Source organism: Cyanistes caeruleus, chromosome 5 (assembly GCF_971803275.1).
Source record: "Cyanistes caeruleus chromosome 5, bCyaCae1.hap1.1, whole genome shotgun sequence".
In the NCBI taxonomy this organism is placed as follows: Eukaryota; Metazoa; Chordata; class Aves; order Passeriformes; family Paridae; genus Cyanistes; species Cyanistes caeruleus.
In genome coordinates, this window is record NC_141705.1 from 33114067 (window position 1) to 33141980 (window position 27914).

General features: G+C 35.6%; 1 protein-coding gene across 15 annotated transcripts in view; it reads right to left on the minus strand.

Moving 5' to 3' along the window:
* The window catches only part of TENM3 (teneurin transmembrane protein 3), an 843796-nt gene that overhangs the window by 410220 nt on the left and 405662 nt on the right, over positions 1-27914 (minus strand). For 3 of the 15 annotated variants that reach the window (XM_086889900.1, XM_086889898.1, XM_086889919.1), the window contains one exon: positions 18737-18797. The exons of the other annotated variants lie outside the window; for them this stretch is intronic. The gene's annotated coding sequence lies outside the window, so the exon portion shown is untranslated. The remainder of the gene's footprint in view (positions 1-18736; positions 18798-27914) is intronic. 15 annotated transcript variants of the gene reach the window in all.

Consider the following 27914-nt stretch of genomic DNA (forward strand, 5'->3'; position numbering starts at 1 on the left):
CCCCTGTGTTTTTCTTTGTGCTTGTACTTTGCCGGGCTCGACCCGAGAGACAAGGTGCCTGGGTATATAAACCGATTCGACAGTGCTGAGGTCAGCATGTGGGAATTACAGCAGGTACAACACACACAGAGCCAGCACCACACAGCACCGTTATACAGCAAGTGCAATAGAAAACCACAAATGTTTCAAGCCTTTTTAAGTGTACAGCCAATGTGTAATTAATAATATTGAGCATACAGAAAGAAAGAAAACAGAAGTACTTTATAATGGAAATGGCGTGTCTTCATCCTCAGAAAAGTTGTAATAAAAGTAATTACTTTTAAATACAGGTTTGCAAAAGTATTTTGAAGATACAACAACTAAACCAGTGAGAAAGAAATGAATACTGTCTACTGATTTTGTGGGTGGCTCTGAAGTGGTGGCATTTCATTTCAAAAAGTAGGAGCCAGAGACCTCTCTAGAGAGATTTCTGTGCAGGTAAGTGCACAGACAATACAGGTAGAACTGGAATCATCATGACCTTGTCCTTCAAATAAAATATTCTGCAAAGGGTTTAGTCCTTATAAGAAAGCACTCGAAGTGCGAAAATGGGAATTGCACAAAATTTATTGTTACAAAACGCCTATAAGCTAGCCACACAGGAACAATCAACCCTGAATTTACGCCAAATGCTGCAATTGTTGTTGCATATTATACAAAATAGCATTTCTGCTAAACTAAAAGCAAATCTTGTAGACTCAGGGTTTTACAATTTTTTTTTGGTTTTGGCTTAGAGTGCTAGCACAATATTTAAAGTTACGTTTTGCAAATGCGAATTTAAAGCTCCATATTTTGCACTACTACTTCATCCATTTGCAATACCTTTGCTAAATCCATTCATCTAGTACTAATTTGAACTTTTTACTGCCCTCAAATACACTGAGTTAAGATGCTGCTTTATTATAAATAGAAAGATAATGTGCCTTCCTTGTGCAAAGCCCACTGGATAGACAACAAAAGTCTACTTATTGATATACATTTGAAGTTCAGAGCAAGTTATTTTGGTACTCTCAACTTGGACACCACTGCAGTGGCAATACCAGGCTTACCAAAATTTAATTAGATTTCAGGCTTCAGAGTTTAAGTTAATTTGAAAAGTGTGCAGGCACATTTGAGTTAGAGCTTTGTAGGAAACTATCTTCCTAATGTCAACTATTAAATGTGACTAAACTCTCTAAAATCACACGGCAGTCATGCCTTACTCTTTTGGATTTTTTGGATTTCCAGTAAGCTCACTATTTTAGTACAGAAAGAACAAAAGGGTATGCGTTCCTCATCGACTTAGAGATTTTTTTTTTAATTTTTTTTTTTTTTTTTTCCAGATGGGTCTATCAGTAAATCTTTTTGGATGGTTGGTGACACCGAGAGGAAAGAGCAGGACGTTCTCTGATGTAAGACAAGCGGACTCCTGCACTAATCTACCAGTAACTCCAAAAGACGACACACTTTCAAGACTTTGTCACGTTCTTTGCAAACTTCCTAAATTGTTCTTAACGTGTCCTCCCGTACCTAAACGGTAACTCGGGCTTTGCCGGGCTTATCGGCACTTTCTGGTTCCAGGACTCCAAGCTCTTTAGGATACTCACACATCTGAAAAAAAACAGATCTCAAGATCACTGCATTGTCAGCGGTCCTGGATCTACAGCTCATGGAGGAAGGAATTCTTTCTAACCATCCATTTTCCTTCGGGGTAAGAGTCAAGATGCGCTTTAGTGCAGCTAGGTAGGGATTGCCTCTGCGTAACAGAAACAGCTAGCAGCATTATCCTGGCTCAGGATACTTCGTAATCACAACTCTAATTTAAAAAAAAAAAAAAAAAAAAAAAAAAAAGAGAAAAAGAAAAAGTCCTCCTTAAGTCCTCCTTTCGACTCAGTCTTGCTGGTTGGTCATCACATGGCAACAACTGTCCCGATGAGTTCGCGCGGCCAGCTCCGCGGCTCCTGCTCCCGTGCGAGCCCCGCGAAGGGACGGAGCTCTCAGCCGCTTTCGAGCTGCCGGCGGAGCCGCCTCGCTGCCCCGCCCGGCCGAGCCCGCGCACCCCCCGCTCAGCCCCCGCGCCGGGCCGGGCCAGCTCCGGAGGTGACCGACCGGCCGCGACCACGGTGTGCGCTAAGCCCCGGGGAGAACCGCACCGCTCCTCGGTGGGAACGCAGAAACTTTGGGAAGAAGGGGCCGCCGTGCGGCCCCGGTGTCAGGAGGCAGCCCCGGGGCGCGGGGCGCAGTGACGGAGCGGAGCGGCTGCGGACACGCGGAGCTGCGCCGGGCTCGCTCGCTCCGCGGGAAGGGCTGAGCTGTCTCGCCCTTCTCACCGGCAGCAGCAGCTCGAGAGGCACTTTTTCCCCGAGTATCGAGTTGCGGTAAAATTGTAAAACAAATATTCTAATCTGATCACTGACAAAGCCATAAAATTAAATAGCTGTCTGCAGAGGGAAATATGTCTTAATTACCTTAATTAAAGCAAGATAGGGCCTTACACACGTTCATTTTGATGCCACTAAATGTACTGATTATCATACAAATCAACCTTTAAATGGGGGTCATGCTTTTCCACTACATTAGTTTGTGTTCCACTGCATAAAACAAAGCTATATGGGAAGCTGACCTCTGGTGAAAATGATGCACTTCAGCTGCACGAAACTGCTGACCCTCTTCATTGGGTCCTCGGGAAAGAACCTGAAGGAGTTTGCATACGATTTGGAATACAAAAATGCCTTTCATATTGTGTTAACACTGCATTAGGAACTACTGCCTGAGCTAAACTTATGGCCTTAAACCGAAGCACATAATCATTTTAATCACCTTGTATTCATAAGTAGGAGCCATCACAAAGCGCCATTATTGCCATCATTGTGTGAGTTAGTACACAAGGCCATGAAAAATGTAAGATTTGTGTTTGCTGGTATAACACTTTCCCAGTAAGGGGGTAACTATCCATATTTTCCTTTAACAGGAGGAATGCAGAATATTTATAGCAATTCAGGAATCAATATACAGTCCTTACATGTACATACAGAAGTTTATGTAATTAAGTCACATTCAGAATTTATGATGTTTACAATAAGAAAGAGGCCTTGTTTTACCTAAGCTTCATAGTCATAATTTACATTTTTGTTTTCCTTTCTAGCTTTCTAGCGAAAAGACGTATTTTAAAAAATAATAAGAAATTCCACCAGAAAATTTTTCAGATTTAGGAAATGTACAGAAAAGATAATTTAAAGAAAAGCACTTTGCATGAGGAAAAAAGAAACCAAAAGTGCTTGTCTGGTTCTTTCCTCTTCTTCTCCTGCGCCATGTACTCCTTCTAGCAGAAGACATCACTAACAAATGCAGTCTGGGGAAAATACCTCTCTAACCAAAAGCTCTAATAGCAATCTGCTATTTTATTGTGATAATTTGGATGTTAGTTGCTCTGACGTGCCAAAACAGAGATTTTATTAAAATACTACTAGTTAAAAAAAAACCAGCTTAGGCTATTAGTAGTAAAATATGTTGCATTCAGGATGACTGCTTTCATTCCTGGAAGACAAAAGTTCAGGCAGTGGAGTGGTAACAATCTGTGTTTGTTCCTTTCTGCTCAGGAGAACTGTTTCTAATTGATCTGGCATGGAATTTAGTTGGAAATGTGTATGTTGCAACCTAAGCACAGTCCCTGTATGCTTTGTAAAGTGATCACCATATGGGCCTTATTTGAAACATTTGAAGGTTTTAGCTATTAACCTTGTTTAAATTGTGCTGTAAATTCAACTCCCTGAGCTGAAAAATACATGTAACTGTGTGTATATCTACGGATACATAAATCTGTATGTGTCTATATGAATACAGACATACATACAGACACATATATGAATAAACACACGTCTACATCAACAGTCATACATACCCACCGACCATTTTAGGTATCATGAACATGTGTTAGTTTTTTGTATATTATTTCCTATTAATAAAGGTACTAGTTACATATTTAGAAAATCTGCTGAGTGGAAATATTGTACTTAAACAGACATGGCTGATGTTACAGTCATTTTCTGTAGATGACATTTTAATATTTGGGAGTATTTTTGCATTAATTTTTTTTGTGAAAAAAATATGCCCAGATCTATTTCCACAGATCAGAATATTTTTAAACCACCATTCTGATGTCACAGATTTAAATGAGAAAGCCCAGATAAACTAAGTTCTTTCACAGAAAACTCTTAGGAGACAATGGTTAACTGTGATTCCTTCAATGGTAGGGCCAATCATCATATTTTAACCCTCAAAAATCTTAATAGTGATTTCTTCTTCTGAATGTAAAATGAATAGCTAGGCTTTGTTACAGGTAATAGTGCTAAGTTATGAATGCTGATGGTCTTCTTGTACAGCCTTAAATTACATTGAAAAAGATACAGTTTCTTTAATTAAAAAAGCTGCACTGAACTAATCCCTCTAGCTGAAAAAAGAAAAGTTTTAAGCAATCTCTTTCTGCTCTGGGAGAGAAAAGCAGACAATACCATAACAGATCAGAAACATAAGCTATAGTGTGCAGCCAGGAGCACAGCAGGGAACTGAATACTGCTCCGACTGTGTCATTTTTTAATCCCCCATCCCAGTTTTCCCCGTCTGACCTCATGCTGAGATGAAGTTATCACAGAAGACAGCTTTACTCTTACCAATGAATCCAACCCTGGGTCTGTATTATCCTCAGCAGATCAAAACACCGCTTTCATCAAATAGCATTATCTGCATAAAAGGCATGCAATTGCCTGATAATTTCACCCAAACTATGCTATTCATTTAAAGGACAAGAAGAGAAATGTAATTCATTCCTTTTTTTCCCCCTGGAAAAGCTAACTTATACTTCACTCATGGGAACTTTTCTTTTTTTAACATGAGATCTCAAGAAGAGGTCCATTAAAAGTTTCCCTCTGGTTTACAATTAATTGTTAGAGTACCCCTGTGCTGTGTGAGTGACATAAGTGTAGTTATGCAGAAAACTGGCAGCGAGAATTCACAAAGCTTGCTGTAGCCATGATACTGATTCCATTAGCCATGGTGCTGCTAACCCTAATAATCAAATCATATATGGCATAATTGTAGCAGCCTACAAATAAATAGTAGCTGAAGGTGTTTACAGGACTTTCCTACAAATGGAAATTTGAAGTCTAATAATTCTGCCCTAGCTCAGAAAGGCTGCACCACAAGATCCTGAAATAACTTCACTAATGCATGTGTTGTTTATAAAAAAACATGTACATATATTAAAAACGCATTCTGGTGCCTTGTCTTCCAGAAAGGAAAGCACACAATACTATGGCTCATTGGTTTCACTGATATACACAAACCATTAAAGTCATGACTGAGGTGGGGCAGATCGCTCCAAGTGAGTGCTGTTACAACATCTCTTGTACTGTTACATGTACTTTGCTTGTTAAACTATTCTTGCTATTTGTCTGTTTGTAAAGGGCTCATGCATATCTCTTCCACAATACAAAACCCTTCAAACCTAAATATAAAGTGTTCTTTTTTAACTTTGTTTTCTAATACTTGTTTGAAAGAGTAAAGATACTTCTGTGTTGGAGTCTTGTGTTTTCTATGTTGTTGGGAAGAGGTTTACTTGTTTCTTGAATTACAGTGTTTATGTTCAGCACCAGAAATAAGCGCCGATTTGTATCTGGCAGAAGGAATTCTCCCTTTCTTTTTCTAATAGTACAAAGGCCTTGGAATGTCATGGGATTGCAAATGCTAAACTGAGTACTTGTTGTGGCCTAAATATTGCCTACTCCATACAATGACAGTTACTTTTCTTTGGGACCACTGGACAGGTACTGTCCTCTATTCAGAGGATAATTTTTTTTTCCCCAGCATGTCTTTGATACTTTTTAAAACAGGAGTTCTTTGAAGTGGCTCAGAGGTTTGGAATCACAGGAGTTGCCTCAGAAGAGCTGGATTATTGAGTCTTACACAGGCACATCACACATTTACCATGGGGCCACAACCTCTCTGTGTACATACAGACCCTATGGAACTTTATACTATAAAAAAATACCTGTTAAGTTCACAACTTTCTGTGTCTTTTCAGCTTCAAGACAGAACCCTTTATTCCCCCGATTTCACAAAAGCTTTGGATGTTTCAGTGCTTCTTTATAAAATTAAAAAATATAAACATATATATATTCACTTTCCCTGCCAAGTGTTATGTTACTTTTTAATGGAAACACTTTCCTATCATAATTTATGGAGGACTGTGATGCAGAAACTCTGAATCTGAAAGCTTGTGTCCTTTATTCAGCTGTATGAGCTAATCAGAGAAAATAACTGTGGTTTTCTTTTTTTACATAACTACTTCTCATATATTCTCAGAACATCTCACTTATGGCAATATAAATGGTGTATTATTATTAAGGATTAATGTATGCAACTATACTTGGGTTTGGATCTGTGTTCATCAGCATTATTTCTTATTTGAACATTGTTTGTAGGTTTTATTATGTGTTTCCATGGCAATGGAATGTAACTTCATACTGAAAGATTACTTTTTTAAAATTATTTGTTGTGGTTGAAATGGCTTGTACCCCTAGAGACTCATACCAAGATTCTTGTGGGAAAGAAAAAAGCATGGGCTAAAACTGCTGATTCCCTGTTTTGATATGCTATTATGCTACATATATTGATATAATCACCTGTATTGCCCCACAGGCTGTTAGCAACTATGGGGTCTTCTTTCTATTCCTGAAAAGCAGGACAATCTGATGATGGAGTAACTTAGGAAAAGGAGGAGTGAGAGCCAGAAAGCAAGATGTTAGCTGCCCTCCCTCCAGGCTTCATGGTTCCTTCTTACCTACAATTTTGTGGAGCAAGGGCACAGATAAAGGGGAGGTCAGCACTAGAACCACACCCCTGTCCAGGTACCGTGGATGAAGATGGAAGAGTATGGTAACTCCTGGTTTACTGGGTAGAAATCTCATTTTAATCCTTCCCTCTGTTGCCAGTCCAGTGATACTAAGGCAGCCATAACCAAGAGTTCTGTTAATATGGCATGTTAACTGCATCACAGCCTATCAGTCTAATCTTCTAAAAAATTACAAGAAATATAATGCAGAAAGCCAATCCTCTAAAGAGAGATTTTTGTTTAGGAAAACCAAGGAAGTAAGACAGGAAAGCACTGATAAATACACACAGCAATCAAAAACTTTGGCACAGATGCTAATATTGATGCATGTGTACAAACTTCGTTCAACCACAACTCAATTTTTTAAAATATATGCTATATCAGGATGTACACATTATCCTCATTCTGGATTTCCAAATCTATTTTGCTCAAATGTGTTTATTTTTATGGTTTGAAAGAAGTTTGCAACACATTAAAAATAGAGGGGTTTTCTGCTCGTTTGTTTTAAAAATTGAAATAAATGGAATTGAATATATAGAGTTCTTAAAACACTAGAAACTAAATATGGAAACTCCAAATGTTTTCTGTGATAATTACACACACACACACACAAATTGTCTAAAATATAATTCTGACCTTAAACAGCAGTTCAGAACAGAATTGACTTCAGCCACTTCAAGTGATTTAAACTTGAATTCTATGATATTCATCTCAGATGCAGAACATGACTTCCAAATGCACAAACACCACAGTTTGAGTGATGTACTCTGTACTCTTTTACATATTTCACCTGAGCATTAGAGAACCACCAACAGTTGATACAGTTTTGAGAGTGATACAAATTTGGACTTCTGTAGTCCCTCCCATCATATGCTTTCAACCACCTGTTTGTGTTTTCTTTCAGTTGTCTATTAAGCACAACATATATTAGTTGAGGTGATGTCAAAACACCTACAACTTCTGGATATATGAGTTCTTTTCCCTTTTTACCAGAATTTAAATGTAGAGGAACAAGGAGGATGACAACAGTAAACACACTTTTGCATTCTCTAGCTTATTTTCAGCTCTCATCTCCTACCATGGCAGTACAATATTTGTGCTGCTGATTTCATGGCAGTGTAATTGCACAGAGCATGCCTGATTCTGCATTTCTTCTCCTGAATTACATTGGATCAAGATCACATCTACAAGAGTCTGTTCACCAAAGCTTTTAATAGAAGACAAAATGGCAGGATCTTTTAAAAGCCAAAATTGTCATCAGACCATTGAACACCTATGATGTGTTGATGATATCACAGCAAGTCCCTGAATTCAGATAAAAGAGTTGAATCTTAGAAAATCTAAATCCCAGTTCAGCACTAAGGCCAATTCTAGCATTTGCCAACTCAGAGAAAAGCTGTACTACCATTCTGTGAACAGGTCTTACAACAAGGCAAAATGGAAAAGGAAATAGTTCTAAGTAGCTTCATTTTACAACATAAATTTTCTTGGAGGCTTTCTAAAGCACACAGCTATAGTTCCTCTTTCTTAAATATTCAGTACTTCTAGAAAGTAGTGAAACCCGTTGCATATGCACATTATAAAAGTATAGCTTTTCTGTTCTTACACCAGTCATAAAGAAATGGAAAATGATAAAGAAGCAGCAGAAGAAATCTATAGCTCATGTGCTGGCAACACTAGACCTCTGCATTTATATTTTTCCATTATAAAATAAATAGTTCTCAAAAAAAATCTCAGAACAATAAACTTGTAGTGTCTGTCAGAAAGAATTATATCATGGAAATTTAAAAAAAATATTTAAAAAAACACCTATTGATTCAGTTTTTATGTGGCTTCTGACTTTCTCTAGTATTACTGCCAAGGCTGTATTTGTACAGCCTGCCACTTTGGCCATTTTGGGTACAGTGGCAATAGCACTTTCTTCCACTGGCAGCTTCTTCTCTAGTAGCAAACTTAAGCTACTCATCTTCATTTTAAGGATCCTCCAATTGCCCTTTTCCATCCTGCCAGTCACCGCTTTCTTCCTGTCAAGAGCTCAACACCCATGTCATACTGGCATATGATACCAGCAGCTGTTGCCAACTCCTAAAATTCAAAATACTCTCTGCCTTTTTTTTTTTCCCCCCCCATGATTCCTCTCATTCTTGGGAGAAACTTTTTGTAGAGATTTTCTTTCCCAGGCTAAGTTCAAAAAGCTTGGACAGTATTTATGATTGTGCTGACCAGTACTCCTTTTGTTGCTGTGCTGCCATTAGCTGCACTGCCTTGTTGCTTTTGTTTAATGCTTAGATGGTAAAGTTCCCTGGAAGCAGGAAAAGTCTTTTTCCATTTATGCTACATCTAATGCAGCGTGTCTGAGAGCTCTCACAGTCTGAGTGCTCATCGAAGCCATGGCAATACAAATAAGTAACATCACTGCCAATAATCAAATTCACACACCACTTCCTTTGGTAATTTGATAATAGGTTCTGTGTCTCTGCTGATAATATTCCTCATTTTTCTGTTTTCTATATGTGTAAGGACTACTTTGACTTTCAGGAAGTGCACCTGGAATGTGTTAATCCTCATGGAAATTCCAAGCTATTTTAACACATATACTTAGTGCACCCTAAAATAAGATGTGATATGCAAATAGCAGTGAGATTTCTATATCCATCAATAATCAACCAATGACATTAATAATCAAGGCTGCCTATTACAATGCCCCTGTAATTCTGTATCCAGCTTTTAGATACAAGGGTATTCTAATGATCAAATACTTAGCTTTTGCAGAGGTCAGTCTTATTCAGAGGAAAGATAGTTAATCAGTATTTAGATTTATCCCCTACAATCAGTAGATTTTTCCTTACTCCATGCCACCAGAATTACACACTGAATAAGAAGGGGCAGGACTTTGATGATCCCTGTGGGTTTTTTCCAACTCGGGGTATTCTATAATTCTATGGAAACATCACCATTTCTGTCACAGGCAGCTCTGTGCTACTGTGGAGATGATGTTTTAGTATTTTACATAGAAAATAAACCTACTGGGGCTCAGAATTCAAACTCTAGAATTGTTTGAATAGCACAGAAATTTTGTGTGCCTACTTTGAAACCCTCAAGTAGGCCTGAGACAGAAAGCAGTGTGCTGCACAGCACTGTCAATATTTCTAGAAAACAACTAGCCCAGTGGAGCCAACTGTGAACACTGGGCTTGAGCTACTCACCCCTAACCACATAAAAACCTTTAGCAGATACAAACTGATTGCTGTGTTCTTCAGGTGACATGTTCCTTAACCAGGAAATCACCTTTTGCCTTGCAATCCATCACAAACCTACAGTAATATTTTTCAACTCAAGGAGAAAAGATTCTAAGAAAAACCCATTTGGTACCAACTGGTGATTCATTTCTACAGTGGGGCCACTCTGTGCCTGAGGCAATTGCTTAATTAAATCATGTAACACCACCACAGAAATAATATTTTACAGGCACCCACAGCTTGCTGTTTCTTACTTGTAGAATATAGTTTTGCAAATTTTAATATTAATTTACTTTATTCTTATAACTTATGAGAAAGAACCGAAAAAATTAAAAACTTGTTTGATGGATAAACATTATCTCCCACAGTAAGTACTAAGAAATTTTAGCCTTTGGTCAATAAATCTTTATCAACTAAGAAATCTATATCATGGTCAACTAATGAAAAGAAAAATCTCTCTATTCTCCTTCTATTCAGTTTCAGCTGTCAGTTTCTTTTAAATGCTTAGCTTTTGAATATGTTACAATGAAATAAATATCAAATTTCAGCTTGAAACACCATTCTTAGGGGGAAAAAACCCCAAGCCAAATCTGAAAGTAAAATGTTAACCAAAGTTAAACAATCAAATTGAAGGAAGGCTTTTCATTTTTTACTTGGGGGGAAAAAAAAGTTAGCATTAGCAAACTCTTCACACTCTCTTTCCCTGGTAACTTTATAACTCTCCATTATTCTGTTTCAGTTCTACTTGAAACAGTCTTCTTCTCTCTTTATTATTTCTGTTTGGACATCAGACTAAATCAGTGATCACTCAGTCAGCTTCCCTGAGGACATTCACTGGGTCTCCCCAAGTACATCCCCTCCTGTTCACACATGTCAGACACAAATCCACCTTACTCAAGCTCTGGACTTTTTTCCACAGCTTTGTCCACCTCAAATTCCTATTAATGCTCTCTCATACTTGCAGTACTCTCTCTTCAGTTTTACACTTTAATTGACCACAGGAGATGTGTGGGCATCGGCTCACTAAAATATGACCGTGCTGGGACTAGCAGACAGTCTACAGTTGAAAAAGAAATCTCTTTTTATTTTAAATTCCATTGCTCATCATCAAGTGTCCTTTTAGAAACTAGGCAGAAGGGCTGAGATGAATTTTTTTCAATTTTTAAATAAGAAATACATAGTTCAGACAGTATCTTCAGAAAAGTCATCTTCCAAAGAAGACACTTCTTTCCCAGCAGGGGACATTATCCAGTCCTTAGCTCCACTGTCCCTCTTCACTGCTGCTGGTTGTCAGGTGGTAAGGTTTGCATTAAAAGAAGTTTCTGCAGTGTACCAGTATCAGTGAAGTGATTCAACTTAACCTTAGCTCTTTGAGTAGCCCTTGTGGCATCATTCTAACCCATTTAATTTAAAATAACCAGAAAATGAGTGGAAGATTTTCTCGGACCATTTTAGCCGTCACTTGACTACACAGAAGTGACTTAAAATTTTTCTCTTCTGCACTAACTCTGAATGTTGAAAAATGGGAGGAGGTGGCCTAGCAGAAAATAGGTTTAATTTTTAATGTAATTGCCAAGAAAAGGAAATGAAACATTTTAGGAAAATAGTAAAATTTTTGAAACTATTTATTGAAAAACTGTTGGTTTTAAACCTTAATATTTTATGTATAATCTCTCACTATTTCGACACAAACTCTGAGTAGAATATATTGTATATTCAGATGCAACCCTCCTAGCAATGTTTCTACAAGTGGTTAAAAATAAAAAAATAGAATAATATATATTCTGTATTATTATGAAAATGTCTAGAGGAAGACCTGAAGGAACAAGAGGAAAAGTATCAGCAGCGCTTACAATCCTGTAAGCAATGTATCTAACCACATGCTAAAAATGCTATATACTTCTCTCTGCTAGTGCTTTTTATTCTCCTGATTCTCCTTCCTAGTTTTGTTTGGCCAGACTGTTGCTTTGCCCTGTGCTTGTCAAGGAAAAGAAGCGGATGTTTCATTATGGGGCTTTCTTTGATTAGCTGTGCTGACTTGTGAGTCTGAGCACAATCATTGATGAAATTAGAGGAAACATGCCTTGCCATAACCAACATGCTGGCTGATTCTCACACTATATTGAATGCTGCTTAAATTTGGCCTCCCTCCACTTATGTCTGAATTTCCACTTTATATGTGGTATAGCTTATAGTAAAACAAGTAGATATCAAGGATAACAAGCATGAATTTTAATATTTGTTACCAAAACACCCCCAAAAGACAGAAAACCCAAAACAAACCCTTCCTAAACAGGAAAAAAATTCATTTAGAATAAAGAAATAAATGAGTGAACTAACTCAGCTTAAGAAAAAACTAATTAAGTTAGTTCAGAATTTCAAGCACTTAGGTTAGAATAAAATTGTATGGCTTTACTAATCTCATTTTGTACCAGTTACTAGTTATTTCACTTGTACTAGTGGCAGCCAGCTTTAAAAAAAACACTCAATAAAAACCTATCCAAAAGTTATGCTGAGGAAAGAACGAGTTTTTAAATTTACATTGCCATGGCTCCATTAACTATTTTTCCTACTTCAAAACATTTTCCTAAGTTTATGGGAAGGAATTAGTCACCTTTCCTTGTTGCCATTGTATAGAAATGTCAGTTACAGCTGCATGACTTTCCATCAATGCATTAATAACTCATGGTTGTGTATTTTTACAGTATATATTACCATTTTATAATGAAATGCTAAATATTTTACTGGTATCTGTATTTTGCTGTGATTTGTACTGAGCACTGAGCACTTGCTATGTTTCTATTCACTAGAATATTTTATTTAAATGAATTTTTAAAATCACCCATTGCTTAAAAACAGTATTATTATTTTGTATACTTATTGTCTTCCTTTCATTACTGTGACCAACATTTAGTCTGCTATAGTGCAATATCATGGATAGTGTAGGACTTTAATCCATCTTTTATTTTATAAATTAAGAACAGGTTCCGGACCTCTCTTCCCTGGAAAGTATTTCTGTTTTAACTGTGTCACCAGTTGGTGAACTTCTCCCTTACAGAATAACCACTTTGGTAGTAAGTTCTCACCAACAGTTTTATTGCATTCTTTTCTCCACTCTGCTACATCTGTTCTTAACTGGATATCTTAAATTTGACCTACTGTCCAGTACGATAACTAAAAAAAAAAAAAAAAAGAAAAATGATACACACAAGAAAGTCTTACTGAATCACTTCTCTTGACGTGTGAATTTTTTAAAATCTGAAATTAGCTGCTAACTGAAATTACATTGTTATACTTCACACTACACAGAACATAGGATGCTTGCTTCCATGCTCATAGCTAAAATATGGAGTGTGCCTCCTTGGCTCCTCTTACGCTAACACACAGCTATGATCACCCATCAGGCAGGCTTTCAGCACCTAGAAGTTTAAAAGGCTAGAAGCCTCTCAAACATACATTGCAAGTGCCATGCTTTGGTATTAATAAAACTCAAGATCTACTTACAATTTCCCCCCTCTAATTATTCAATGTATTTTTCATTATATATGATTTTTGTTTATTGTTTGAATTCCTCACAACTTGGTTAATGAAAATTAATGAAGCATTATCCTTGCATATTCTTTGTAGCAGACATTAGGATTTCATCAATAAAATATGTGATTAAGAATAAAAGTTTTCTGCCATCCAAAAAACCCAATGACAATATTTTTTTTTAATTTTTTCCTTACACTTGTGTTTTGTGTGAAATCCTTTTTTAATAATATTATCAACATTTGGCCTAACACAGATTTATTTTTTAAACCCTGCATATATCAATCTAAACACTAAAAATTATCAAATTTATTCTAAGATTTTCATTAGACAATTGGGTCTTATATTTTGTACAAATGTGCAGTTTCTTCTCACTGTCAGGATCCTCTGCCCACACTGACATTTCCCACAAAGAAGACCAATTAGTGTCCACTTTTGTTTCAGTTATTGTGTGACTACTTAATCATGTTCCAGCCCAGAGATTCTCTATAATTTCTTCTCACGCTCCCCTCCCACAGTATGTTAGCACTGATGAAATTTTCTTTTGGTATTGAAAATTGAAAAGAGGACTCAAGAAATAGTAGCCTAAATCCTCACTTTCTCACTCACTAAATCCTAGAATTCTCACTTTCCTAATCCTAAATTCTCACTTTCTATTCTCACTTTCAGCAGAGGGTCTTACACAACACCCATCACTAAATCGTCTTATCCAATTCTGGGTCGAAGTGCTGCCAGGTTTTTGGATTGACCAAAATTTTGTTTGGTCAGATTTTGTTGACCAAATCCAATTAAAAATTCATCAAAGTATTATTCCCAAAGGCAAAAGTCTATGTAAGAGTACAGAGATGTGGTTCTGAAGATGTGCTCATATTTCACAGGACAAGAAGAGGCAATACTTTAAAAACAGATGGCCCCAAAATCAAGATACACTGTTCATTCACATCTATAATTTAAAGCAAAATCCTATCATCTGGCTTCAAAAGCCAAACGACTTTGCAGCTACCAAGGTGGATGTTTGGGTAGTTGTGGTGGAGGTTATAGAGATTCCAGAGATTTACAGCAAAGCACAGATAAATGATATGTGCAGCCAGAGTGGTGTGAAAAAATGCATTGGCTTTCTGTTGTTAAGACTGATAACAAGCCTTTCTTTTGATGCTACTTGTAAAATACCTTCCAGAGAAGTTCCTCAGATAAAATATTTTAACAATTCAATCTGAGGCTATAAAGACATGTTTTTTAAAACATCCATATTGAGATAAAATCCTTAGGCATTTTTTCCCCCCCTGGGCAAATGGTCCTGTATACTGTTGTTACTTTGATCAAGTGCTGACTACAAGATATAAAACATTGTTGTTGGTTCCAGATTAACTAACCTGGAACAGATTCCCAACTGTTAAATGCTGACATGCAACTGAAACAGCACCATCTGTGTTAAAAACCTACTTTATAGATGCAATAATAAAGATTGCTAATGGAAATTATAATGTGAAAAAAATATTACCTAGTAAGAAAAACTGTAGGTCATATGTCAGAAACAAATTATTCATTGATTATGTCCACTTTTTGAAAGATCCAGTGTTGTAATTTATGAGTTCTGAAATAATACTTTCTTTATATTTTCCCAATTGTTTGTACCTTGATTTGAAAGTGTCCTGGTGACAAATATCGACAAAAACACTCCTCACTCAGGAAACACCTCAGAATCAGCAGGAAAAATGATAGTACTTTTGTGGGATCATTGTACCTGAAAAGAATGAATTGGTATCCTATGATAGCAGAGCTAAGGGATTCTCTGCATATCCTGACTTCCAGAAATTCATTTTTATTATTACAAAAAACAGCTTCATAGTTAAGCTGGAATTTTTTGTACTTAACTTTCACTCAAGGAACAGAAAGAAATGGGTACTATGTCCCAGCACTGTTAGCTATTTTAGAAGGTTTGAGCTGCTTTCTGTGATTGCTGCCTCTCTAAAACCTACAGAAGTTGTTCACAAAACTAGATTAAACCAGATGAATAATGAGTAGACATATGTAAAATAGGACATGAAGTTAGACAGCCACTCTAAATAACTGACATAACACAGAAAATCTGAGAGGCAGAGCTAAAAACTGGAGTCACTTTTCCCTACCAACCACACTATAACTACACATACTACTAAAGTCAAACTTAAGACAAGTGATGACTGCCATTGTGATGAAATTATCAAATCAAAGATGGTCATATTTCCTTATAACCTTAAACTTCTGCAATTAGAGCTCATCAATATATCCCATGTATATTTTGGAAGTTATTTTTAGGGTTTTTTTTTTATAATCTACAAACTTATGAAATATCACGTCTGTTTAAAGCAGTTCTGGAAGTTGCAAGTGACTTTAAATACATGGTTAACAAATTAACAAAAATAATATAAATAACTTTCGTGAGGTTTTTTTCTTTTTAACCCTTTGCTTATTCTTTTTGTTTCATAATCCAGGTATAAAAAAAGTAAAATTGATCAATGTGTTTCTCTGCAGAAGAATACATATATGAGCAAACAGATTTAAGTGATGCTACTGCACTGAACTTGGAAGTCTATGGGAATGCACAAAAAGGGATTTTGTCCAGTTCCCAAAGGCTTAGCAGGTAGTGTGCTGCAGTGTTGTTTCCTGTTATGCACATTTAATTGTTTATATGAATACTCTGTAAGACTTTTTTTGTAAGAGTGAAGTGTTATGAACAAGGCAAACTAAACTACATTTGCCAAATGAAGCCACATTTGTCAAGAGAAACCCTCCCACATTTTGCGATACATTATGCTTTCATCACACCTGTTTGTATATCCACTGATTCACAGATTCAATATTTTGTGATTGTGCTTCAGTTTTTAGTGAGAAATAGTCCAGTTGAACAGCATAATTACTTACATCTCTGTCACTTCTTACGTCATACTTCCTGCTTTAGACACAGCTACATTTTATGTTTTCTAGTCATTGGATTTATAGTAACCTATCTCTGTCATCAAAGGACGGAGATATCTGTATCTACATAATCTATAATTATTATTTCTTCAACAATTACTTGCAAAGTTGATGCAGAATTTCTGCCCAAATGACTACAACTATGTCATGAATATAATTATTAATTACTCCCAATATATAAAGAAAGATCCTGGAATATAGGTCAAACCAAGGAGTCTCACTATTTAGGAGAACACACCCTCCCTTCCCCCCCAAACCGCATGACAATATTATCATTTTATTTCCTATACTGGTCTTTTCTTTATGTTTTATTTAAAATGTTAATGGAGTGTATCTGCAATTCAGATAATTTATCCTTAAATCACTGTTCTCCAGAATAATGCACTGTGAGCACAGTAATACACAGGCAAGTCCTCTTAAAGAACATGCATCAATTCTCTTCCCTTATGAAGCACGCTGCAAATGCCCTCTAACAGGGCACAGCAGCATTACATAAATCATCTTATATGAAAAATTAACATGACATCAAATATTTATAAATATTAATGTGTATGTTAATATAACCAAAGCTGTAACAAACAATCATAACCTTGCCAAGTTTCTTAGGACAGGCGCCGCTGATAATGATATCCATTATCTCTGGGGGAACGCGCAATTATGAAAGTATACATGGGATGCTATATTGTTATCTGCTTTTAAGTTCATCCATTAAACACTCTACCTCACACTGGATGTTAACCCTCCTCTTAGCTCTTTGTCAGGTACTATTCTAAGTATTTACACATCCATTTGAATGAAAGATGAACAACTCCTAAATGTGTACGATTTCCCTACTTCATTAACATATGCATCTAATTTCATATCACACATTCCTTTACTCTATGGCAACTACACCTTATAATGTCTGATAGGCACCTAGGCTATCTGTCTGTCTATGCATTTATCCCTCTGTCCTGTGCATAGCATAGCTCTCACAGGAATTTTCAAACTCCTTTGGTTTATCTTTTACCATCCTGCATTTATGCTATTATGGTTAAAGCTCTGATGCTATTTCCAGTGGAAATTTAATTTTTTCTGGATCAAAAATCATTGTATAAAAATTAGATTTACACCAAAACATAAAATATAGTAGAATATATTTCATCATAATCAAATTTGATCAGTTGCTTGGAATTTCAAGTGCTTTTTATTATCACTGCTTACCTACCGTTGTAGTGACAGGAAATAAAATTTTGAGCCAACACCACAAAATTAACCATGTTTCTCCAAGAGACAAGACTGAAGGTTTTGCAGCTGTGCTTAGCACACGTGAAAAAGAGGTGATGACCCAGAAAAATTCTTAAAAGTTTTAATGTTCACACCTTTGGCTAAGTGATGCTGATTACCATTTACGATGAAGCCTTCACCTGAACTGAACAATGAGTTTTGACTCCTTTTCAATACATAGATTTAAATACATATGAAGACTTCTTCCCATTACTTATTTTTCAAAGATCATAATAAATACAGATTCAGTAAAACCAGCCACTGAAATACTAAATGCTGTGAATATCCTTTATCATTCCAGACAAATAAAATAAAAATAAGCATCTTTACATAATAACATTCTCTTCCTTATGAATCTTACCAGTACTATTATCAAGTGTGAATACAGCAAAGTCCATTTTAGAATTGTTTGGGAAAATGGGCTTTTAAACACAGGCTTAACAGTAATAGAATATTGCTGTATTTATTTCACTGAGGAGCCAGTCAAGGCACAGAGAAGGTAAAAGATTCACCCAAACTGGGGGAAAAAAGGTGTCTAGCTCAGCCAGGCAGCACCTGGAAGCACGGACTGCAGTGACACCATGTCCAGTGCTGCTTTGTCGCACAAACCCAATGTCCTCCCAGCGTGGTTACTTTTAAAGGCTCATCTAAGAAATGCACATAACTTGTGTATGATGGTTGAATATCAGCCTAACGATTCATCTTAGATTAGCAATCTATGCAATCTTAGATAAGCAGTCTAATTTTATATTTAAAAACAGCAATATTTTTAAAATCTGGAAAGCCAGCAGTTCCTAAGGGAGCAAGTGTCAGGTGCTTGCTTTTTAAGAACTACCTGGGTTTGGATCAGTCACTTAAGTCACTTAAGGTATGTTCTCAGTTTCACATTGGGCACTCTGAAATGAAAAAAAAAGCATGAAAAGAAAACCAAGAAGGACTTTTTTTTTCTTTTTGGGGAGGAAGCAAAATAAAATAAAAATACCTAGGTTTTAATGAAAACATGGCCTGAGGAATTTTGCCATTTAAAATAAGAACATGGATTGTTTAAATGATTATTTTCAATTCCCTTTTTCATTGGAATACCCAGTGTAAAATAGGGAAAACAATCCTTTCTATTACATTTGAAACCAGGCAAAACCAAAAACTGAGCCTGAATTTAGAAAAAAAAATTACAAAGTACAACCTTTTTTTTTTGGGGTATTTGTACCTTTAATTTTGTTTACCAGTTCCTAAAGGAGAGAGTAGTAATAATCCTAAATTATCCAGGGAGATTAAGGTAAATTTCTTTCTCTCTCCCCTTTACCACTTCTCACATTTATTCAATTATTTTTTTAAGGAATGGAGGTGTAGTATAAATTCAGGATTTAAAGATTCTGATTCAGTTACAGATCTCTGGAAAAATTAGGGTTCTTTTCCCTGAATTTTATGGATTAGTAGGATTACTATCAGTTTCACCAATGTAAAAGCTCATTTACTTTTTGTTTATAGGAATACTTCACAGTTCATGCCATTTGAATTTTTTATTATCCATTAAAGTTTAAGGCATAATTATGTAAAAATAAACAAACTTTTTTTTATAAGATCATTATTCATACACCTTATGTTTTTAAAATTGCAGGTAAGAAAAATAATTCAATGCACATCTCAGATTAATTGCATTCTATTGGTCAATCTTTAGCACAATATGAATACAAATATTTTTTAAATGAAAAAGAAGGCTAAAGAATAAGTAATTATGTATCAAATGTAAATCATGACATAAATCAAAGTATACAACGGCATAGGCACCAAAAGCAGAATTTTGTTTTCATCTTTGTCTCCAGCTAATATTTGAGTCTGCCAGATTATTTGCCTTTCTGATATTATTACTTTTTTGTTATAACCATGCAGTCATATATTTATAATTAATTCTTTTTGTAAAAAGGGTGCTATTAGTGTATCTGTAAGTTAGATGCAAGAGATTCAGATTTCAGAGCCCATGTTATCTCTCAGGATCAGAAACCAACACTCATGGAGTGTGAAATACAACCCTTTTTCTCACACAATGATGGCAATTTGAACAGAACCTTTTTGCATATGCAGCTTTAAATCTCTATTTATGAAAAGTCAATACTTGTCAGGTACAAATATCACCCTTGACTGAGGTTAGAAACCAGCACTGTAGTTTCCCTGTCACATAAAGTCAGCAGTACAGTTTTTCTGAATTACTTGTGTAGTTCCTACCCTTTCTTTCAAAATACTGAAAATGGAGAGTCAAAACTCTTTGGTGATTTAAATATAGTAACATCTAATTCTCACAGAAAAACAAGAGAACTTGGATTTGGTAGCTCCCACATGTTCCTTAGTTTTGTGAAAGGCTAACATCTAGTTGAAATTATTTTCTCTGTATCATAACAAAACCAAAAATTGCATTATATTCTTTCTTTTAATCAAGTCTCTTTTAATGCCAGAGTCCTACATAATAATTTCCAAATGAAGAAATACCATATTTCTGTACTCTATATACATGTTAATAATGCAGCCATTTTACATAAAGAAATCCTACTTTTACATAATATATACCGCCAATATTCTTGTATTAATATTGCCCATGTGGAAATATAAATGGTTTATCTAATTTTACTGATAATATTCAGTGTTTTTACTCAAAAAGACTGATTGAAAAAGCATTAATTTAAAGAATAGAGATTAATTAAAAATTGGAAATTTACTTTTAAAAAAGGTTTTGATCTTTCTTACTGATGCAGTGATGATTTTTAAATTTCTTATTAATTTCCCTCTGAACAAAACTGTGTTATTTTTAAAAATATCCTGTATACAAACTGTACATTTTTTAAAAAGAAAAGCTACAAAAGTGATAGCTAAAGATATACATATTTTCTGATCCTTTTGCAATCTCTTTTCATCGTAGTGTTGGAAAGACCAAAGCAATTTTTCATACAAGTGTGCACAATGAAAAAAAAAAATACTGAAACTTCCTTCTGAATGAAGAAGACCTCTATTAAAAATCCTTCAGAAAATTCCACTGAATCTATGGACTTAAAAAAGAGAATAATTCTAGAATACATATCCTTTTCTAATGTGGACTGTGGTACCTGCATGACTAATTTAGTTATGACAAGAAAACAGGTTATTTGAGGCATGAGGAGAAATATGGATTTCACTTCAATGAACGGAGAAACAGCTGGTCTTTGTGCCATAGTGGATTTTACTCAAAAACCAGCTAAAACTGAGCTCAGGAGGGAATAAAGGATCTAAGGCTGATGAAAACTAAGCATGTTACCAAGGTGACATACTTCAGCTTGGTGGCACAGCTGTACCATTATTGAAATATCCTAACTCAAACAACTTATGGTGTGCTGTTGCTCAAAAGACAACCAGCTCTCTCCACCTGAGAGACACTAAGTTGATGTAATTGCTAACAGAACATCACAGTGGGCAGAAAAGGATGTGTGTTTTGCACCATAAGGAATTAGGATTGGGATGAGAAAAAAATTCAAAAAAAAATAACATTTTTGATACCTTCCTCATATTATAAACAAGCTAATATTATACTTCCATATAATTACATTCCTAATTGTAAAATAATACTTATGAAGTTCTTAGTGCCAAGGAACCAGTTTCAAAAGGGAGAGTGTTTTCAGAGAGATGCCTTAGTCATAGGTTACCCAAAGAAAGGGAGATCAGCAGTTTATCATCTATAAGGCAAAAGATTTAATCCAGAAGAGCTGGGAGGCTGGACATAGGCAGTGAGAGACCTCAGTTCCGAATAAGAGAGCCAAGGGCTGTAGTCCAGCTGATTAAAGTCCATGATACCAATCTCTACTCTCTTGCTAATAATAGTGTTTTTAAATTTTATCTGTGGCATTCCATTAGCACAAGAACTTTGTTAGCCATAAATACATGGTTTAGTAGAGGTTCTAGGCTTGTACACTCAAGTAAATAGCAATCAGATAAATGAAACGAGACAGGATTCATGTATGTTTCTTCCTTGATGGTTTCCAGTTTCCTTCTTTTTTTTATCAGTATTTCTTAAAATATTTCAGGCCTCAGACTTTCTCAGGTAACATCTAATATCATTCAGAACTTGACAATGTTTGGTGTAAGCATACATTACAAGTCATTTTGTGAATGAGGATCTTTCTAGAGGCACCCAAAATGAATCCTTACAGTTACATTCCTGCCTATATGCGATCAAATAATTTGCTGATCATTTTTTTGTTGGTCATAAAAGGCAGCAAATAGTAGAAACAGTGCAGAGAGAAATATAGAGAAATTCTTTTGAGGTAGTATTCATGAAGTCAACATGGTTTTAATTTCAAATGGCTTAAAATTAACAAAGTGAGGTGTTTTGTTTTGTTTTGATTTATTTGTGGTTTGAGTCATATTTACCTCCACAGCATGACTAAGATTTTTCAGCAGATTGGAAAGGAATGAAAAGGATAAAGAATACCCAAATTTATTTGAGTCTCACTTCATCAATGTTAATGACATTTCACTTCTTTCCTTTAGATCTGAATTTTTCTTTTGTAATCTAGATCCATTTTAGCACTAGAAGATAGATAAAAAAATTTTCATTTGAAAAGCATTTATCACAGCTATTGCTGACTCAACCCAGGGAAGGGCACTGCCCTTCCTCCTGCAGCAGAGATGGTGCTTCAGGAACAGTGAGTTATCCTGCTGAGATGATGAGTTTCTGAACAGCAGTCTCCATCAGCCAGCCAAAGCAGCTAGCTAGAGTCCGGATAGGAAAGTAAACAGAAGTATTGGGGAAAAAAAAATAAATAAGAGGGGAAACTAGATTGGATCTAAAAAGCAGCATTAATAATGCATAAGAGGGAAAATACACACAGGGAAATTTCTTCCGAGCCCAGCTATATTGCCTAGTGACAGACTCATTGTTACAAATACTGCAGAATTTCCCCCCTGCTCCAAAAAGGTCGTAGTTTAAGTTTTCACTGCAATCTGAAGTAGGACTATGTCCATATTTCTCCACATCAGCCAGCAATAGTAATGCTGGGAACATGGAGGGGCTGTGGCAAAACCAAGGGCAAATTCAGCTGTTGTGGGAAAAAAAAAAAGCTACAGGCTAGGACTTGGGTGAAACTGGAAATGCAGTTCCTGAAAACTTGGGAATCTCTGAAGTGTAGGGTTGTCAAAGACCCTTTAACCACAGACAAGCTCTTTTTGGCTGTACATAAAAAGCATGTACTTAGAGGAGCATAACTAGAAATGTAGGGTTTTAAAATTGCTAGAGAAGATCCATATATTTAAGAGTTTTGGGGAAGAAGTGAGGCTAGCGCGCAAACTTCTGGCTTAGATGATCACACTCAACCCTGCCCTTAGGCTCACTATACATTGCCTGCACATTTGCACAGAGATTACTTGAACATCACTTAAAAATTAGTACTTGCCTCCTTTACAGCCTTCTTCTACAACATTCATTACCTCATGAGTTTCAGGAACCATTTGTGACTTGAAGCATTAAGATACTGTAACTATGGCGTTTCTGCTGCTATACACACACCAAAGTGCAAGAATACTTCTGTCTCTTTTCTGGGACACTCATAACCCCTCTGTCTGGCCACGGAGTATCACACAGAAGCTTGATAAAATGGTAGATGTGAAACCTACATTCAAATCTTCATTTCTGCAATCATAGGAATAAATTAAATCAATAATACTTTCTATGCCTTTTTAATTTTTTTTTTTTCCCTGAACCATAGACTGGGGAAAGGAAAACAGTTCTGAAAGTTTTGCAGTCTCAAAACTCATGAAAACCCTGTTCTCAGCAGACCTGTAATGCATCAATAGTACAGTGTTTAATCTCCAAGCAATTTCTCAGTGTCTTGATGTATAAACTCAGTGCAGAGATGAATAATTCTTTAGGTGCTGAAATCTGTTGAGACTATGTTGAGCCTTAACAATTAAAAATAATTCTTCTGGTGGATGTCCAGAAGCAATTTGGATCTCGAATCAGTATTGTCTTTATGCATATCACAGCACAAAAGTACTGTAAAAAAGTAATTTTTATTACAAAGCAATAAACAACACCTTTTCCCTAATGACCCTGACAAGTAATTTTCTATAGATTTACACTTGAGATCCCCGCATGAAATTCTTTTGCAATCAGCATAACGATATACAAACAGAGAAACTCAACATTTCTTTCCCCTAAAGCTCAGCCGCTTGAAACGCTGAAGTTGTGCATGGAGCACTGGTGCTATTTCTCTATGGTTACATCAGATTTAACCGTGCTGCAGAGGTCAGCTTGGAGCATCACAATGACCAAGTACAAGTTTATCGTAGCAAAGGTCACGCAAAACTGTCCCTGCATTGAGAGCTATTTTGTCCTCCTTGTTTATTAATGCTGATCTATCCATACTAATGGATTTAGCTTGTAGGGGCTGGGCAAAGAATGAGAGTCGCAATTTCTCAGTTTCCATTCTTCATTAATATCATCTTCAGCTCCAGCATACTGGTACAGTACACACTCAGAACTTATAGGAGAAAGGGCTCCAGTGTTTAGCAGGCACATGTATTCACTTTGAGAATCAAACCCACTCTGCAATGTGTTACTGCTCATGGCTATCAGTGGCATTATACGTTAACAAAGAACTTACCTTAGTAACATCTCTTCAGACTTCAATGTCTGAAAGTGACAACATAAAGACAGATGTTTACTACATGAAAAAAAAGTTTATTTTAAAAACCGGTGGTATATTTAGAACAAAAAGAAAATATGTTTAGATATCAGTAATGCAGTCCCTATGCTTAGAAAGCTTCCAGTTTGTTTACTAAGTGCTGCAGAATCCTGAGTCCCACAAGAAGGTCCATTAAAAGCAGCAGTAATATATAGATCTGTCAGGTAAATCTGTGCAGATAAACATCTCAGACTGAATACTTATTTTTATAAATCAGGGGAATCTTTGCATATGTCGTGCTCTGCATTCCTGTCACTACAGCTAGGTAATTGAATTTACTAGCCAAACCCCTAGAATGTTCTTACAGAAATTCCCAAAGCAGAAGTGGTAGTTCATAATTTAATTCCCAGTGTAAATCCATATAAATTATATGTTTCAATGTTAGACGTTCTTTCAGGGAAAAAAAAAAAATAGCCAAAACCCCCTCAGACCCCAAACACTTTCCCTTGAATATCTATTAATTAAAAAAAGAAAAAACCAGGGATCTCATATACCTGAGTAACTCTACATCAACAGAGAATAAACTCTTGATCCTAGTAACTGCATATAGGCAAGCGGGAGGAGAAAAGCACTCTAGGGATGACTGAAGCGCTGGAGACAAAAAAAAAAGGATAAAAATATAAAACTATATTAATTAAAAAGAAATAAAGAAAAAGCCATTTGATAAGATGCTCTGAATGGTGATTTTTGTAAATGACATGTTATCGGAATGCAAAACCACCAAGATCAACCTGACAGTGCCTGCAAAATGGGTTCTATTAACACAGAATTGTAATATAATATATAAAAAAAATTTGTCACATCAAACTCATTGCAGTGTTCAGTATTATAGAAGTGAAAGATAGATATTAAAGAGAAATCGTTTCATATCTAAGAAAATTTAAGACAAGTTTGAATGTTTAATTTTGGATAATAAAAAGGTGTCTAAAAGGCAGTTAGAAAATTAAAAAATAAAATTCACAGTTTGGTGCAACTTGATTTTAATAAATAATGGTGGAATAGTTTTCCTTTGTTAGAATATAGGCATTAAAAAATTAATTTATGTTTACTTTGTTCTCTTTATGTTAAAATTTTCTATTTAGCTACTAAAATTTTGGGCCTCTCTAGTTTCTTGTGTAATTTTCTTATTTTAATTTCATTTGTTATCTGAACACATGTAGATGTGCATTCAAATTTTTACTTGTTTCACTGTTGCCTATTGACAGCAAATACTCTTTAACTCACACTGCGTATGTGCAATATTCAATATTTGTATATTAGATAGCCTAAAGTGTTGATAGTCTAGAAAGTTTGATAAAATTTTAACTTCATGCATCTTTTTTGCAAAAATGTATAAAAATGGAAAAACCAAATATGAAAGACAAAGGATCAGCTTTTAATTCCATGTACAACATTACCACACATGTGTACAGAATAAACACTTCATATGAATTGCATTTCAGTGCTTTGCAAACTAAAGTAATATATGCTTTTCATTATTTTACTAAAATTAAAGAATGAGCTTGCAAAAGTATCTTTAAAATTTCATATTGTTTAAGCTTGTTTGGGCATGGCAAATCATTTCAGCATGATGAATGCCTGTGCAGCAATCAGAGATACTTATAGATCCTGCAACACTTAAATTCAGAGCTAAGAGAAACAAATACTCTAATTTTTATGTGAGCCATTATTAGAATTTACTTCTAGGAAATCTGACATACTATGTCCTATTGCTTTAATATAAGCTATTTATTAGAAAAATATGTTTTTCTCTGTGTTACATGGTGTTCACAGCAGCAAAAGCAATTGCATAACATTGCAAAAGCACAGAGGTACAGCACACATGCCACTGTGAGTGAAGAGAAAGAATTTTTGACCTACACTCGGACAATCTAAAGAAAAAAGGCTAAGTTAAGAGACCTTGGGAAATCCCACTAAAAAATATCAACAAATGTCTTTTGTGAAATGGTTTTAAAAGCAGTTCCTATTTTTACTTGAGAGCCACATAAGGAATTCTGAGTTTTACAGGCTGTTCCTTCCTGTTGCATTAGCCATTAGCCCAGCTTTACATCAGAATAAGCACATTGATTTTGCTGGGATTTTCACCAGTGCTGAACTTGGTGCAGAGATGGCTCAGGACTGAAAGATAACGGCATTCATCACCGAGGGCAGGCAGCTCACCACAAAAGTGAAGGCAATTTGATTACCTATTACAAATGCTGGAATTTCAGAAAGCACTTCAGAGATATAACATATCTCTTTCCTTCATATTATTTGTTAAAAACAACTCTTTGCATTCATATTGAAAGAAAATAAAAAAAAGCACTCCAAACTGATCATTCCCTGGAATAATTCTTCACGCTTTTAACATTACACTACAGATTTGGAAGTTGCTGTGGGTCTCAGACTGTAACAGGCTTTCTGAGCTGGTCTCCAATAGACTTCTCCTTTTCATTCACTTCTGACTGAAAAAATTGATGAGATTTTATCTGTTTAATGGGGAAAAATATAGATTAATGTCTCAATTTTAAACCAAGTTCTTTCTGCATTTACTAGAAGCAAACTAATCCTTATTTCCATAGGTTTCCCTAAAGCTGCTTTCAAGTTACCCAGAAATGCTGAAGTATCCTATTTAAAGTGTAGGTCACTTACTTTTCATGTATTTGTACATTTGGTGGTGATGGCATGTGTGTGAAAAACAGTTTTAAAGTAGAAATTCTCTGCCATGCAGAAAAAAATATTATTTATTCCAAATACATATTATGTATTATATTTTATACAGATTAAGTTACTTTCTTTTTTTTAGATGAAGAAAAAGTATTAAATATTTTAGAAAAAAAAAAAAAAGATAATGCTTTTTGTTTCTTTGTCAGTAAGCCTTAATGTTAAACTAATCATCAGGGAGCCAAACAGACAAAGTTTCTTTCATCTTGGTGTCAGCAATAAACAATCAATGATAGCCTTTCTTTCTGGTAGACAAGCACTTAGAATAGGAATGGAAAGCTCCTCTCACTTAATAAAATAATTATTTTTCTAAGGGTGGGAGAAAAATCTGGTTTGTATATTTGCTCTTCTCTTTTAGCAAGCACTTAGAAATAAACGCGTAATAGCCTATTTCTCGCCGACAAGAATGTATCTCAAGGTGAAATAAAATGTGGAACTTCCTATGGGATACATCCACTTTGAATGTTGTTGGAATGCCACCTTGATACTTTATTACAGTCACATTTTCTCTTATTTTTTTCCCCTAGAGATGAAAACTGTCTCTTTCTTTTGCTATCCTCGGTAACTGTCCTTACGCACTTGTGTGTTAGGTGGCAGAGATGGCTC